The sequence below is a fragment of the Pelodiscus sinensis genome, chromosome 8 (genome assembly GCF_049634645.1).
Source record: "Pelodiscus sinensis isolate JC-2024 chromosome 8, ASM4963464v1, whole genome shotgun sequence".
Classification (NCBI taxonomy): Eukaryota; Metazoa; Chordata; order Testudines; family Trionychidae; genus Pelodiscus; species Pelodiscus sinensis.
Window position 1 is genome coordinate 9,655,475 of NC_134718.1, and position 14,577 is coordinate 9,670,051.

The 14,577-nt window shown below is 41.3% G+C and overlaps 1 long non-coding RNA gene across 3 annotated transcripts in view; it reads left to right on the forward strand.

The window, feature by feature from the left end:
- The window catches only part of LOC142830367 (uncharacterized), a 107,551-nt gene that overhangs the window by 63,583 nt on the left and 29,391 nt on the right, over positions 1-14,577 (forward strand). For 2 of the 3 annotated variants that reach the window (XR_012905550.1, XR_012905549.1), the window contains 2 exons: positions 13,859-13,963; positions 14,358-14,411. The exons of the other annotated variant lie outside the window; for it this stretch is intronic. This is a non-coding gene — a long non-coding RNA (uncharacterized LOC142830367). The remainder of the gene's footprint in view (positions 1-13,858; positions 13,964-14,357; positions 14,412-14,577) is intronic. 3 annotated transcript variants of the gene reach the window in all.

A 14,577-nucleotide genomic window follows, 5' to 3' on the forward strand; every position in this document is an offset into this window, starting at 1 on the left:
AAGCCGGCCCTGCTGCTTTTCCCTGCCAAACACCCTACAGGCCTTCCCCTGCACGTTGATAGAATCGTTTCAAGGGAGTCCAGCTACAGCACATTGAATCAAAGGCTTGTGAGGAACTGCATTGCTTGACAGCGTGCCATGAGAGCCTCCCCACGCATCCCTTGGATAGAGGCCAAGCACAAGAAAGCATCTGCAGACTCTGAAACGATGAAGGAATGTCTCCTTGCAGCGATTGATCCAGGGTGAGAGGGAGAGAGGAACTCTGAAGTGCTCGGTGAATTTAAAAGGATTCCTTTGTCATGCACATCCTCTGTTCGAAGGGCTGAGTTATTGGCATCAGTAGAGGCAGACAAGCTTGTCAGTGAAGTGAAACGTGAGCTGCCATACACTGGCTGTTGATGGATCAGCTGATAGTGCCCAAATGTGCATCTTTGTCAGATATTCAGTGGTCTCCTGCAGAACGGTCGACGTGTTACCCCAGCTGAGGCAAACCTGAGATGATAATACGCTAGACATACTGGGGATTGTTGTGATCTTTGTATTGGCTTGAAAAAAAATAGCATCCCGCAAGATGGATGGTTCTCCATCCGCGAGGGGCCCTGAGAATGGATAATGAACTGCGCTAAAAGGCAATGAATCCTCACTTATTGGCGTGTTTCACTCAGTCTGAGTTCAGCTCACAGGAACATTTTGCTTCATGATAGAGCATCATATCCAGCCACTGCAAACATTGACGTTAATCATTTGTGCCAGACTGGCATTCATTCATTCTTACTAGAGTGTCATGAATTATTATTTATTTCTTTACTAGAAGAATTACCCGGCATTGCTCGGGTCCTTAACTCAATTAATTTGTGGAGGTTTTTTTTGGAAAGTAAAATGATTTAAATGAGGCATGTGCATTTTCATTACTCTGGGCTGGAGTTGAGGAGGAGGGGTTCAGTAGGCAGGCTGCCCTGGTGAGAGAGGACAACCCCAGCCCTCTCTTACTGCAGTAGCTTGGGGCCTGGAAGGAAACATCTCTCCAGGACTACTGCAGCACCAGCAGACACAGCCAGGGGAGTGGCGCATATCCCTTGGCTGGGGAAGATCCAGATTCATCTGCTGCATTCCTCACTCGGGCTGGGGAGTGCAGGGGGCAAACTGTGCACTTTCCCCTCCTTGCTCCCTGATGAAGGGGAACACCAGCCACAGTGTTCCCATATGGAATAGGGGAGAGCTTCAGCCTCCCAACTTGCCTTCCCTAAAGGGAGCCTGGGGAATGAGAGGCTTGGGGTGAAGCTTGGGGAGGAAGGGGAGTACACCCCAGCTAACCCCTTTCACCTACCTGGTGATTCTGTCTTTTTTCTGTCTGGTTTATGAGAAGCCAGTCCCATTCCAGGCACATCCCATTTTCCTGGCACAACCCATTTTCCTGGCACAACCAATCCCTTACATTGCTTTAAGTTACAAGAAGAAGCTGCATACCAAATTCGCTCTTACCATTTAGGAGGAGTTCTTAGAGAGAGACACACAGACACTTGGAGAGAGTCAGGTAGACGAATACATACATAGTAGATTTGCAGATTCTGGTTGTTTATAGCTGCACTATTGCTGATTGCTTCTCTTCATTGAACCAATGTTCCTAGTGATTAGAACCAAGAAGCGTGATCTTTCAGTCTTTTGTTCTAATCCCGGCTGTGTTGTTGGCACCCAGTTTACCACATGGCCAAATCATTTTAACTTGTGACTAGGTAAACTGAGGCATACCCAGAGATGCAATATAATTTTATGGAGGGAATGAAGACAGGGAGCAGCCTGTGTTCTTACAACCTTTCCCTGAGTGAAATGCGAAGATTTAGAACTCAAGTTACAATGGCCAGAGGTCCTTAAAGAAGATCACCATTACACACAGAAAGGTTAAGACATTATTCCTACTGCCTTTATTATCACCTCCATATTACCGATAAAGGCTTGCAACACATCTTTGTATATGTTTCAATAAATTAAGGATGTTATTTGCCCTGAACTGAGTACTTCAACCAGCTCCCCTTGCCTTCATCTCATGTTTACACCCCATGCACCAAGGCATCTGAAGTATTTTTTTAAATGCTTGTACCCTTTTTGACAAACCATTAGTGAAAATGTTTATTGACATTTTGAATGTTGACCAAAGGGGAAAATTTGCAATTAGAGAGAGTTCCAAATGCAGCATGGAAGCTCCCTTTCTGATCCTGGGCTGAAAGGTGCTTGGAAATTCGGAGTAGGGCTCGTGGTGGTATTCTTTGAATAATACTTCACAAAGGTTAAATGGAAAAAACATTTTTAAAATTTCAGCATGTCAAATGCTTATTTTTCCCTCCCAAGAAAGGTCTCATGTTTGTAGGCATTGCAATGGTACTTAATACACTTCACTGAAATTGCCTTATTCGGGGGCCAAAAATAGTGATAGGAGCTTGCTAAGGTATTACACAATCTGTAGTCAACAGATGTAGCCCATTGTCCTCATTTTACACACAGAGAAGTACTTTCGTACCTCAAAGAGGTAAGTCATTTTGCGTCATTGTACCTCAAGAGTCATACAGGAAGTCTGGAGAGTTTTGAACTTTAATTATTATGTTAACTACTGAATCGTTCTCCCCTGTCTTTCGGTCCCTGAAGCTGAGGCTAAAAATCTTAATTATCTTGTGTTAGGTAGAGAATGTTTGGAGACCTGACCTGGAGAGCTCCAGATAAGATTTTTAATGTGAAGCTTGCCTAAGGTATGATGGAAGCACAGATGCAATTATATCAGTGATGTGTCAACCTGGAGAAGCCACTTTATCACTGAATATAATCCAGACCCACAAAATAATAAAAAAGTGATATTCTGTCACATCATTGTTATTACAAATCATATATTGACGCAATGTGACAGAGAAACAAAATAACCAGCTAGAAGCAATCAGAGCAACACAATGTAAGGACATCAAGTGCTGTCTTCCCTTCCCTCCCCCATATCTTATTAATTACAGTATAGAATGCAGAAGGAACTTACTGACCACTGTTCATTACACCAGTACTCTCCAGCACAGACTGACATGCGTCAGGCTGCATGAGTAACCACTTGCTTTCGCTCAGTCAAATTGATCAGGGTGCCGATCACACACGTACATTAGAAGCCTTCGTCCAAACCTATTGCCATCATCCGAGCCACATGAAAGGTTGCAAAGAGCAATTTGTGGTGCCTACATTCTTATCCTTCTCAAAAAGGAGTCATATAAAAAGTGGAAACTAGGTCAAATTACAAAGGATGAATATAAGCACACAACGCAGGTATGCAGAGTAAAATTGGAAAGGCAAAGGCACAAAACGAGCTAAATCTAGCTTGAATATTTGTACATATATTTGTAGAATGTCTTCTTATTACTCGTTATATTAGAAGCAAGAGAAAGACCAAGGACAGGGTAGGCCTCAGTGAAGAGGGAGAAACAATAAGAGGAAACCTGGAAATGGCAGAGGTGCTTAACGACTTCTCTGTTCTGGTTTTCACCAAGAAGTTTGATGGCAACGGGATGCCTAACTTAGTGAATGCTAGTGGAAATGGGGTAGGTTTAGAAAAGTTAGAAGTTCAAGTAAAGTTTTAAGACATCTGTTTTATTTTAACTTGTTCTTAAGTTACCAGAGCCTGATGAAATGCATCCTAGAATACTCAAAGAGCTGATAGCTAAAGGCTCAGATACCTCCTCTACCATCTTTGAAAAATCATGGAAGGTGGGAGAGATTCCAGAAGACTGGAAAAGGGCAAATATTTTCATTTTTAGAGATGAGCACTATAAGAACAAGCCAGGAAATTGCATATGAATTCCTTAATTACTTGCTTCATTATCTTCCCTGGTATAGAAGTTAAACTGACTGGTCTGTAAACAATTGGAAGATAATAAGGTGATTGGTCTGACATGATTTGTTCTTTATAAATCCATGCTGGCTGTTACCTATCAGAATATCAAGCCTTGTGTATATCAATCAAAGAAAGCTAAGGGAGAAGTGGTGAACGTGGTAGACTTTAATAAGGCATTTGACATGGTCTTGCATGGCCTTCTTATTACTAAACTAGGGAAATACAACTTAGGCTATGTCTAAACTGTAGGCTTCTTTCAGAAGAACCTTTTTTCGGAGGAGAACTTCCATAAAAACTTCTTCTGAAAAAGAGTGTCCATACACAAAAGCGCATTGAAAAAGCAATCTGCTTTTTTGAAAGATAGTGTCCATGCTGAATGGATGCTAGCTTGCATTTAAGCTGTGATTACTATGGACAGAGGAACCTGTGCTTTTTTCCTCTTTCCTCTTCTTTCAAAAGAACTCCCTCTTCCCTGTCCACACACGCCTTTTTCTGGAAGAGCTTCTTCCTCATAGAAAGAGGATTACAAACGCTGGAAAAACCCCTAGCTGTGTCTACATTTGCAAGATTTTGCGCAAAAGCAGCCACTTTTGTGCAAAAACTTGCCGCCTGTCTACACTGGCCGCGAGTTCTTGCGCAAGAACATTGATGTTCTAATGTAAGAAATCAGTGCTTCTTGCGCAAGAACTATGACGCTCCCGCTCAGGAATAAGCTCTCTTGCACAAGAGGCCAGTGTAGACAGGCAACATGAATTTCTTGCGCAAGAAAGCCCGATAGCTAAAATGGCCATCGGAGCTTTCTTGCACAAGAGAGCATCTACACTGGCACAGATGCTTTTGCGCAAAAGCGCATCTCTTGTGCAAAAGCACATGCCAGTGTAGACGCTCTCTTGCGTAAATACTTTAACGCAAAAACTCTTGTGTTAAAAGTATTTGCGCAAAATCTTGCCAATGTAGACGTAGCCCCTCTGTTCTTTCGATTTACTTTTGGAAGAACGCAATTGCAGTGTGGATGGAAATGAGGTTTTGTTGGAAAAACAGTCATTTTTCTGACAAAACTCTGTAGTATAGACATACCCCTAGATGGGGCTACTCTAAGTTGGATGCATAACTGGCGGGATAACCGTTCTTAGAGAGTAGTTATGCCCTTCCAGCATTATTGTGAACCATTAATAAAAAATGGGGTTCCGCAGGAGTCTGTTTTGGGACTGGCTCTGTTCAATATCTTCATCCTATTTAGCCCATTTCGCTAGTTTGTCCAGATCATTTTGAATTTTGACCCTATCCTTCAAAGCACTTGCCACTCCTCCCAGCTTGGTATCATCTCTATGCCATCATCTAAATCGTTGGTGAAGTTTATTAAGGAAAAATGCAAAGTACTCTACTTAGGAAGAAGCAATCAGTTTCATACATATAGAATGAGACTTGATTATCTAGGAAGGAGCACTGCTGAAAGGGATTTAGGGGCCATAGTGGACAACAAGTTAAACATGGGTCAACAGTGTGATACTGTTGCAAAAAGAGCAAACCTGATTCTGCGATGTATTAACAGGAGTGTTATGAGCAAGACTCGAGAAGTCATTCTTCTGCTGTATTCTGCACTGATTTGGCCTCAGTTGGAGTATTGTGTCCAGTTCTGGACACCACATTTCAAGAAAGGTGTAATGAAATTGGAGAAGGTCCAGAGAAGAATAAAAAAAATGATTAAAGGTCTAGAGCTATGAGGGAAGACTAAAAGAATTGGGCTTGTTTAGTTTATAAAAGAGAAGACTGAGGGGAGACAGGATAGGAAGTTTTTCCTAGAGGCCAAGGAGAACAATTTTTCTCCCTTCTCCTTGTGACACCCTTTTAGATACTTGAAAACCTGCTATAATCAATGTGCAACCTAAACTTCTCTTGCTGCAAATTAGGCCCATTGCTTCTTGTTTTAACTGTCAGGGTGGTTAAGCACAGGAATAGGTTGCCTCGGGAGGTTGTAGAATCTCCATCACCGGAGATATTTAAGAACAGATTAGATGGAATCTAGCAGGGATGATCTAGATGGTGCTTGATCCTGCCATGAGGGCAGGGAGATTGGACTCGATGACCTCTCGAGGTCCCTTCCAGTTCAAAGATTTTTTTATGATTCAGCGTGTTTGCTTTCACCAGCAGGCTGAGGTCTATAATTCTCTTATACCACATGTGCAAATGGCTGCAGAATGTGATTCTTCCAAGCATTGAAGATTTAATTCTCTGAACAGTGGGCCCTATTTCTTCATTGTGCTTACAGCAAACAAACATCTCAAAAACGGTCTGCTTAATGAGGCTCTAACTCATATATATTGCTACCTCTTAACATGGATGGCGATCATTTTTATTTCATGATCAGTAGGCAGGAGAGGAGTGACATTTCCTTTTCATTTGCAATTTGATACAGTATATACACACACACACGCAAAGATGCAGTCTTTAAAATTCCTTCCGGCTAGTTCATTTCAGGTACTTGAAACATTCTGCCTCCACTATTCAAGAGGGTGTGGACCCAAAATTATGGCATATGCTTCTCCAGACTCCAAAGCATTCCAAAGCTATGGTAATTGCCCACTGTCGCGAGAACTACAGGTCCGATGATGCATACCCAAGGGGGGAAGGATAGAACCAGGTAGACCGTTTTACAAATCTTAGAATAAATACTATAAATCCATCACTATCATAAATAAATATATTTTATTTACTAATAGACCCTGTTAATAATGAATTTACAGTATTTATTATATTCTATGATTTCTAGTTAAACATGTCAGAAATATGAGAATGATAAGGGGAATAGTCTCTATTCTAAAAATATCCAGCTACACTAATTAAATAACAGTGATAACTACAAACTCTATGGACTACCCAAAACAACTACCACACAATATGCTTATACAACAAAGAAAATCAAATCATACCTACCAACTTACACAGCACACGGAACATTTCAAAGATATCGATTCAGTTGCGAAGGCTTTGGTTACGCCCGAGAGTCGAGGGAGGTGGCTGGTCGGTTGATCAGGCCGGCAGCGCTTTGAAGTATACGAGAAGGCACACACACGGTGGTTCGTGTGTTGCGAAGACCTCCTAGAGTGAACTGTGCGATGGGTATTTATCCTCAAATCTGCACATCGCTTTCCTGCGCTTGCATATTACCATAGACAGCCCAATGGTCACCAAGTGGGAGGTCGGTGTCCCAGGGGTTGGGCCGAAACTGTGCAGGTTTCATGCGACCAGATAAGCCCTGCAGTTCTCATGCCAAGGTGACGGGTGGTAGAGTCTGAGGCTATTTTCCCCTTTTCACACCTTCCCTTTGTCTAAAGGCAATGGTATGCAGGAAGGGTGCGGCTGGTTTCTCCCAAGGAGTACTGCAGCCCACTATAGCAAGAGCGGCCTGGCCAAACTTTTTACTGGGGGGGGGAGTTTTTTCTCTAACATCCACACATCATCTACCATAACCCAGTTAATAAAGAAACACAGGTAACATTAAATGAGCATTTCATGTAGATTTGGACACCTCTCAGTATGAGGGATGACATTTCAGACTGAAGGACTTTGTAGAGCAGCTGCAGACTGTCACTCTTTGATGCCTTTTCACTTCAACAGGGGAGTTGTGTTTAGTTTATGTCCCAGTTGACAGGTTTCTGACCACTTTTCCAACATACCGGCAGCAGAGGCAGCATTTTTAGTTGCTGCAGCACAGACCGAGAGAGACTTTTCTCTTATGGCTTTCCAGGCAAATAGATTTATTCACAACCATCCTGAAGGAACCTCAACACTTTGCTTTACTTAGAGCAAGAAATGGATGGTGACAGACAGGCAGTTTGCAAAGCTATTTTAAACACACACCACACTCTGTGTGTGTTTTCTTTCAGAGTCAGAACCTCAAGAACCCCCTTCCCATACTTTGTATGACGCTTCACCTCTCTCTTTCCCTTTTTATACTTTGTGTTTGCACAATGACTGGCACAAACAATAAAGATCCTGTCACTGTATGGTTTTGCTTGAAAGCTCTTGATGTAACCAGACAATGGGGGCATCTGGGCACTATTGTAATACATAATAAATACTAACGGGGAAGACGATAATGCAGGCATCTTGTCCATTTAGCCATTGACCTTTCTGCTGATTCTGCTACCATAAGTGTTGGTTTATAGATTAAAGCTCATTTCAGGCAGGTCACAAAACAGTTATCGGATTGTCATGGTCACTACTGGCTTGGGCTGGAGTCCAGCTTAGTTACCTAGACGTGAAAGATTCAATAGCCCATTATCATTCACACTATCTAGCATGCACAAATACGTTTGCTCACTGCCTAGCCAAAATTCACGTGAAGTTGCAATACCATCTTTTCACCTTCATCAGCTCTATAGTTTCCCCTCAATAATATTAGTTTGATTTAATTTTGTTTAAAGATACGTTTTTACACATAAAAAATGCTGCGTGTACTTAGAAAATTTCCATTAATAAGCATTCATCAGTTTGTGTGTTTATGGGGTCAACCTGCTGTCTACCAACATTTATTGATTTTTTTAAAAGTCTTCCAGGTGTAAGGATATTTACGTTAAAGCTCAACATCTAGTGTCATTAAATAATTAAAGCGTTATAATCATTAATATGCAAATTCTCAAAACTATCAAGATTCAGTGTCTGAGCCATGCCTCCAATGTCCCACAATGCTTAAAATATAAAATTTAAATTTCACAGTTGTGCAAAATTGATAATAATCTGAAAGACTTGCTTAAAATATATAATTTAAATTTTCACAAAATCTTTCAGATTATCATCAATTTTGCACAACTGAGAAACTGTAAAGCAATTACAAATAGAAAAAGCTTGAAATAAACAAATTTTAGTTGAAATTATACAAAAAGCACATTATGTCAAGCCTAAATCTGCACCATTTTGGTCTCTTGACGATTATTAAAATAGGAAAAAGTGGTCTGTATAAATGTGTTACGCTGCTCGTGTGAAGTGATCAATGTAAACACCAACAGAATCCACGTAATTACATACTATAGCCACATTTTTAGATGATAAGTCCAGTGGCTGCAAGGCCATGCAGTTTCTGTCTTCACTGGAGTCTCGTATTTCCCATGCTGCAGCCTTGAGTGCACCTCCTGAATTGTTGGTCTAGTGGTAAGATACATGTGAACAGTTCTTCACTTGGAGTTGCTTCCTAGGAGGCCTGTGGATGGGCATAATTTGTAGGAGAAGCATACAGATATTATAGAAAGTACAATCGCCAGGGTGGAGTTCTTTTTAGTGTAGGCACAACATGCCTCAGGTGTCATGTGATCAGGGTTCATCACTGAATTTGGCCAGTGTTGGGCTCGGTAGCTTCCCCAGCGTGGGCTGGTGCTGATCCATACCTGGTAAGAATGGAATTTAGTGGATAATAATTATGAATCACAATTCTTACACACACCCGAAATATAATGTAATAGTTAATGGTGTCAGTTTGAGTGTACAGTTCCATTTAATGTATTGCATGCAACAAGCGGTTAGGCTGTTTTACCATTAATCCTGAAGCCTTGTGGACTTGTAAAGATGAATAGTAGATGATTGCAATGAGCAATGCACATGAATAGTTAATGGAATCTGATGATCATATGTTATTTGATGTCACTTACTTCTTAACAAATTAGAACTCATACATTTGGACCGGGAAAGGATGTGAGATTCAAAATACAGGGTTGGATCCAAATTTTGCAGCTAAACCCTTTTTGGTTTGTGTCACAGGGCGCGCCCCCTGTCATAGGATGTGACACCCCCACAATACCAATCTCACAATTTGGTGTCCCTTACTTAGGGGAAATAGGCCCCACAGGCCTAGTCCAACAGTTCAGTGCCCCTTTTCCAGGGGAAATGCGGACTAGGCTTGTGGCCATATTTCTCCTGAGTAAGGGGTACTGAACATTTGGGCGAGGCCTATGGGCCATAAGTTCAGTGCCCCTGCTTCAGGGAAAATATGACCCACAGGCCTAGCCCAAAAATTCACTACCCCTTACTCAGGGGAAATATAGCCACAGGCCTAGTCCACATTTCCAAAAGTGGCCTAGAGGCCTGAGTAGCTAGTGTGCTCTCCCTGGCTGTTGGAGAGCCAACCACCAGTTGGGGTGAGTGTAGGGGGGGGCCGGGTCCCAACCCAGGGCCCTGTTGGCGGTGGTGACTGCATTGACAGTTCAGCGGGAGGTCTCCCTGCACCACACTGAGCTCCCAGGAGGGTATCCCTCCGCCCTGGGCCACTTCCTACTGTCTCTGGAGGGAGTTCAGTCCCCGGATTGTGGATTACTTATTTTGCAACTGATGGGTGCTTTTGTACCTGTGATTAACATACAGTTCCTCTCTTTGGATCTGTAACTGAACCATATTTCCTATAGCTGTGCTTTCAGTCAGTGCCATTTATAAACTTCCCCCTTTGCTTAGAATGACATTGGCAACACTGAAAGTTAAATGGAGTCTTTGTTTGCTGGACTAGAGCGTTAGAGCCGTGAGTGGTACTTTAAAGAGGATGTTTATTCTTGTGCTCATTTTTCTGAATGAGAAACAAAGCAGCTTCTGTTAGGGTATTGTACATCTGTCTTTGACCGTACTGTCTGATGATACATGTGTAAATTCTAGTGAAGTACTAACTTAGATGTCACAGCCTCTGGGATTGGCACATGGAAGAGAGAGACATAGGTGATATCAGATGTCACATGGCCCTGGAGTAGGAGCATACAAAGGCATTAGAATGGCATTTAAAGGTGACTTAATGAGACTTCAGTATTTGTTCTGGCTGCAGAAGACTGCTCTAGCTTCTATTAGTTGGGGATCACCCTTAAAAATGTCCTGGCCACATCCACTTTCTCCTACTCATGCCCCCTACTCTAGTAGCCTGGAAGGGTGGCCGGGATAAGAGTAATTCCACAACTCAAAGATCCTCTTTAGACTGGTGATCCTTGGGTGGCCCAATCCAATTGCTTTCTAGTTGCTTTTTCTTCCTGAAAGCAACCCAACGCAGCTGTAGAGGTGGGTTGAAGAAGCCCAGAATCTGACACAGTATGCCCCATATAGGCAGGAATGTGTTGACTAGGTACAAAGCCCATCTCATGCAAACCTTCTGTTAGTGATGGATTAGGACTATTACTCTGTGTAGATGTTTTCAGAAGCAGTAGTGCTTCTAGCCATCAACTTTGTGGGGTGGAGAAATAGTGATCCAGATAGTTGGCTAGCCAGTTATTTTATTACCCTAGAACAATACCAGCGTAAATGCTCTCAGGATTTGGTCCTATAAATTGGCATTAAATACAGTGGCCTGGAAAGTAAGGACAAGAAGAAATTCCACCCAAGGGAACAAATGTTTAGGTATCTTCTGGGCAGAAACAGGACATTGCTAATCTTGAAGTCTGGAAAGACATTCCTGAAAGGGTCATCTCCTGGAGAGTCTTCATGCTCAGAGATACACAGATGCTTTGGATCAGGGCAAAGACTAGAAAGGAGAGGGGAGACTTGTCAAACACAAGACACTAGGTGGCTTTTCATAGTAATTCCCAGGCCAGGATGTTTTTTACTATTTGCAATGGTGTAAAGCTAGACTAACCTTGGGGTTACAGAGCAAGGTGCTAAAACACCCACAGAAGTAAAGGGGAAAAAAAGAGATCTTGTAGCTTGAAATTAGCCCACTGATATAACCACAAAGCTAGATACTTGTGTGTTAGGTCAAAAGCATGTAATTCTACACATGAATAGATAAGGAAGATATCGCTTGCCTTTTGAGCTTTGTGTGTTCCTTATTTAATTGATGTTTGTCCCTGGAAAATTATTCTAACAAATTGTGTTCAGTTAAAATACTGAGCAGTCTGCATCACCAGACACTAAAGCCTGTGCCAAAAGCTGGTGCACATTTCCCATCAAATACACAAACACACTTTCATGTAATATACAAATTCAGAATTCCAAGTAAATATATTGCAGTTGCTTTCTTCTTTACAAATAATTTTGGTTCCAGATTACCTGAAATCATCTAAAATGCCAGAAACTCCCATTGAAAATGTGTTTAAATGTCAAAGGAATCTGTGAGCGAAGGGTCAAGCAGAAGGAACAAACAACAATTGGCTCGTTTCAGCTTTCTGGTTGTGTGTGGCATGACTCCAGGTTTGCCATTTACCTGTGTCCCTGAGAGCAAACTTTTGTCGTCATCAGTCTGGATTCCGATTGTCAAACTTAAGTGCTTTCCTTCCTGCCTCCCTTCATTTCTTCAGAATTTTTAAATATTATGTTGTTAGCTGAATATTCTGTTTTAAGCCAGGTCTCTCAACATCCTTTGGAGGTGGAAGCTGTCTACCTGCCGAATGCCAAAGTGTTTCCTTTCCGTAAGGATGTGCCTTGAACAGAAATAGCAATACATGGCTCATGCAAAGACTCCATCCAGTGACAATAACTCCTTCACTTTCAAGGCATCAAATGCTGTACATTTCTCCACTCAGCTTAGCTCATACACTTCAGTTCTTCCCTTCAGCATTCATGGATCCAGGCAGCCATCTTGGCCAAATAATGTTGATTTTAGTGCCTAATGGATGTTGTTCCATATCACACACAGAGCATCTTGATATAAATGTGGCTCTAGAAATCAGAACCAATTTGTTGCTCAGGCCCTCTGGCCCCATCCACCTATTCTTTTTTATAGCCACGTATCAACATCGACTGAAATTCCATGCAATGCGGAGCTCCCAAACAAGGTCCTTGAAACCATTTAAACCCTGGGGTAAAATGTTCAGTGCTGATGTGCTTTTTCGGGCTTTTGTCATGCAGGTGACTTTCTTTCGCACTAAGCTTGTGAGAGTTTTTTTCTTGTTTGAGACTGACAAGTGGTCAATTCATTAAAGATAACACTGGATTCTTCATAATTACATATCTGGGATTGGTATGATGTCTATCCAAGGTGTAACTTCTCAGCGTCACTAAGCTATTTTTTAAACTACTGGAGGCCAGTCCTGGAAACTGTGCTAATCTTGAAGCCCACGGGTAGTTCCGTTGTTTCAAAAAAACCAACAATTTTTCTTCTTAAATTAAGCACCTTTGTAGGTGCCCTCAGGAATAGGGCCAAAATTTGGAGTGTGCTTATCTGATTTCGCTTCTGATAGCTATACAATGAAAGTGTAAATGTGACTTGTAGCCACTGGGGCAAGAACCAATTAGACTTTCTTTAAATGTGTGCAAACCTAACATTCAATTAACTATCAAAACTATTAAAAATGAAAGAAGAGACTCTCTTTTATGGTTAGGTTAGCTAAATTACTCCAGGATATAAATCATATGTTGGGATTGGAAGGAAATGTATCTTGGAGGCATGGTTTTGCAAATTTGTCCATAGGGTTTCCACATCTTCCTTCAAAGCGTTTGGTTTTGACCATTAGTGGAAACATAGCAACAGGCTCGTTGGACAACTGGCATGAGCAGCTAGTTCCGGTAGTTTCTAGTTGTGAGTCCCAGATTAAAGGTGGCATGCAAATTAGAGCAATTTTATTACCTATCAGGTTGCATAGTTACTGGTAGGCTTGATATCTACTGTTGCATCATACTTTGTGAAATACCCATTTCTACGACAAAAATAGAGCTCACGCCTTGTTTTAGAACACAAATACATAAATTTTAATCTGAGAAAAATACAAAATGAAACCATGTACAAGTTATGTACAAACCCTTTTTACAAGACAAGATATTTATCACTGGATATTACATATGACAAAGTCAGGTAGATCATTTCTGAGCACCAGCATTTTATCTCTCTCACCGATCCTTGGTACAAAGAAAAATGATGAAGTCATACTCCTTTTTCTCTATGAACTGGAAGCGTGAATACCATAGGTAGTTTATAGGAATTGTTTTCAAGGAATGACTATAATGGCAAATGCTTCCTTATATTATATGTATGAACAAGGGGTCTTAAAATAGTTAACCTGTTAAACAATAGCACTTAACTGGCTAACCATTTTAACATAGGGCCTGCTTCCTAGCCTGCTGCCTGGCCGTGCCCCGTCCGTGAGGTCCTGCCACTGAGCCTGCTATGGCTGTGGTTTCCCGCCACTGGAATTGATAGGCATACTGGTAAGCTTCATGTTTAACATCTTTAATGTGAACTGTATGTTTTCTATGGTCTAGAGGAGGAGAAAGGCCAACTTTGCCTGAAAAACACTGACATTAAAATTTTAATTCTTCTGGAATTCCAATAGGTTTAGCAAATGCAACAGCTAAAATATGTCTCTGAAACAATATCAGGAGACCGAGAGAAAGAGAGAAATGTTAATTGCTTCTTAAAATAAGCAATGTGAGGATTGCAGCTGAAATGTTGATGAGATTCCTTAAACTCTTCTCGTTACCAGAAAAATTCCCATTCTCACTTTTCAATTTCAATGAAAGAAGAATTGCAGAAATTTCTCCATTTATTCTTATGTGCTTTAGTGCCTACATTCTTTTTTTTTTTTTTTTTTTTTTACTGCAGGCCTCCTCTGAAACTCATTGAAACAGTGGGGGGGTCTTCTTTCAACTTCAACAGGTACTGGATTTGACACATAAATGGGGGAGCATTTTATGGATATTTTATTACTTTTTTGACAAATCTGAAGCTAAATTAGAATAATCTTCTTTATTTTATTGCCTTTAATGAGGAGCAAACATCAATTTTAGTAGTTCAAAAATCGGCTAGGTAAATGTATAGACTA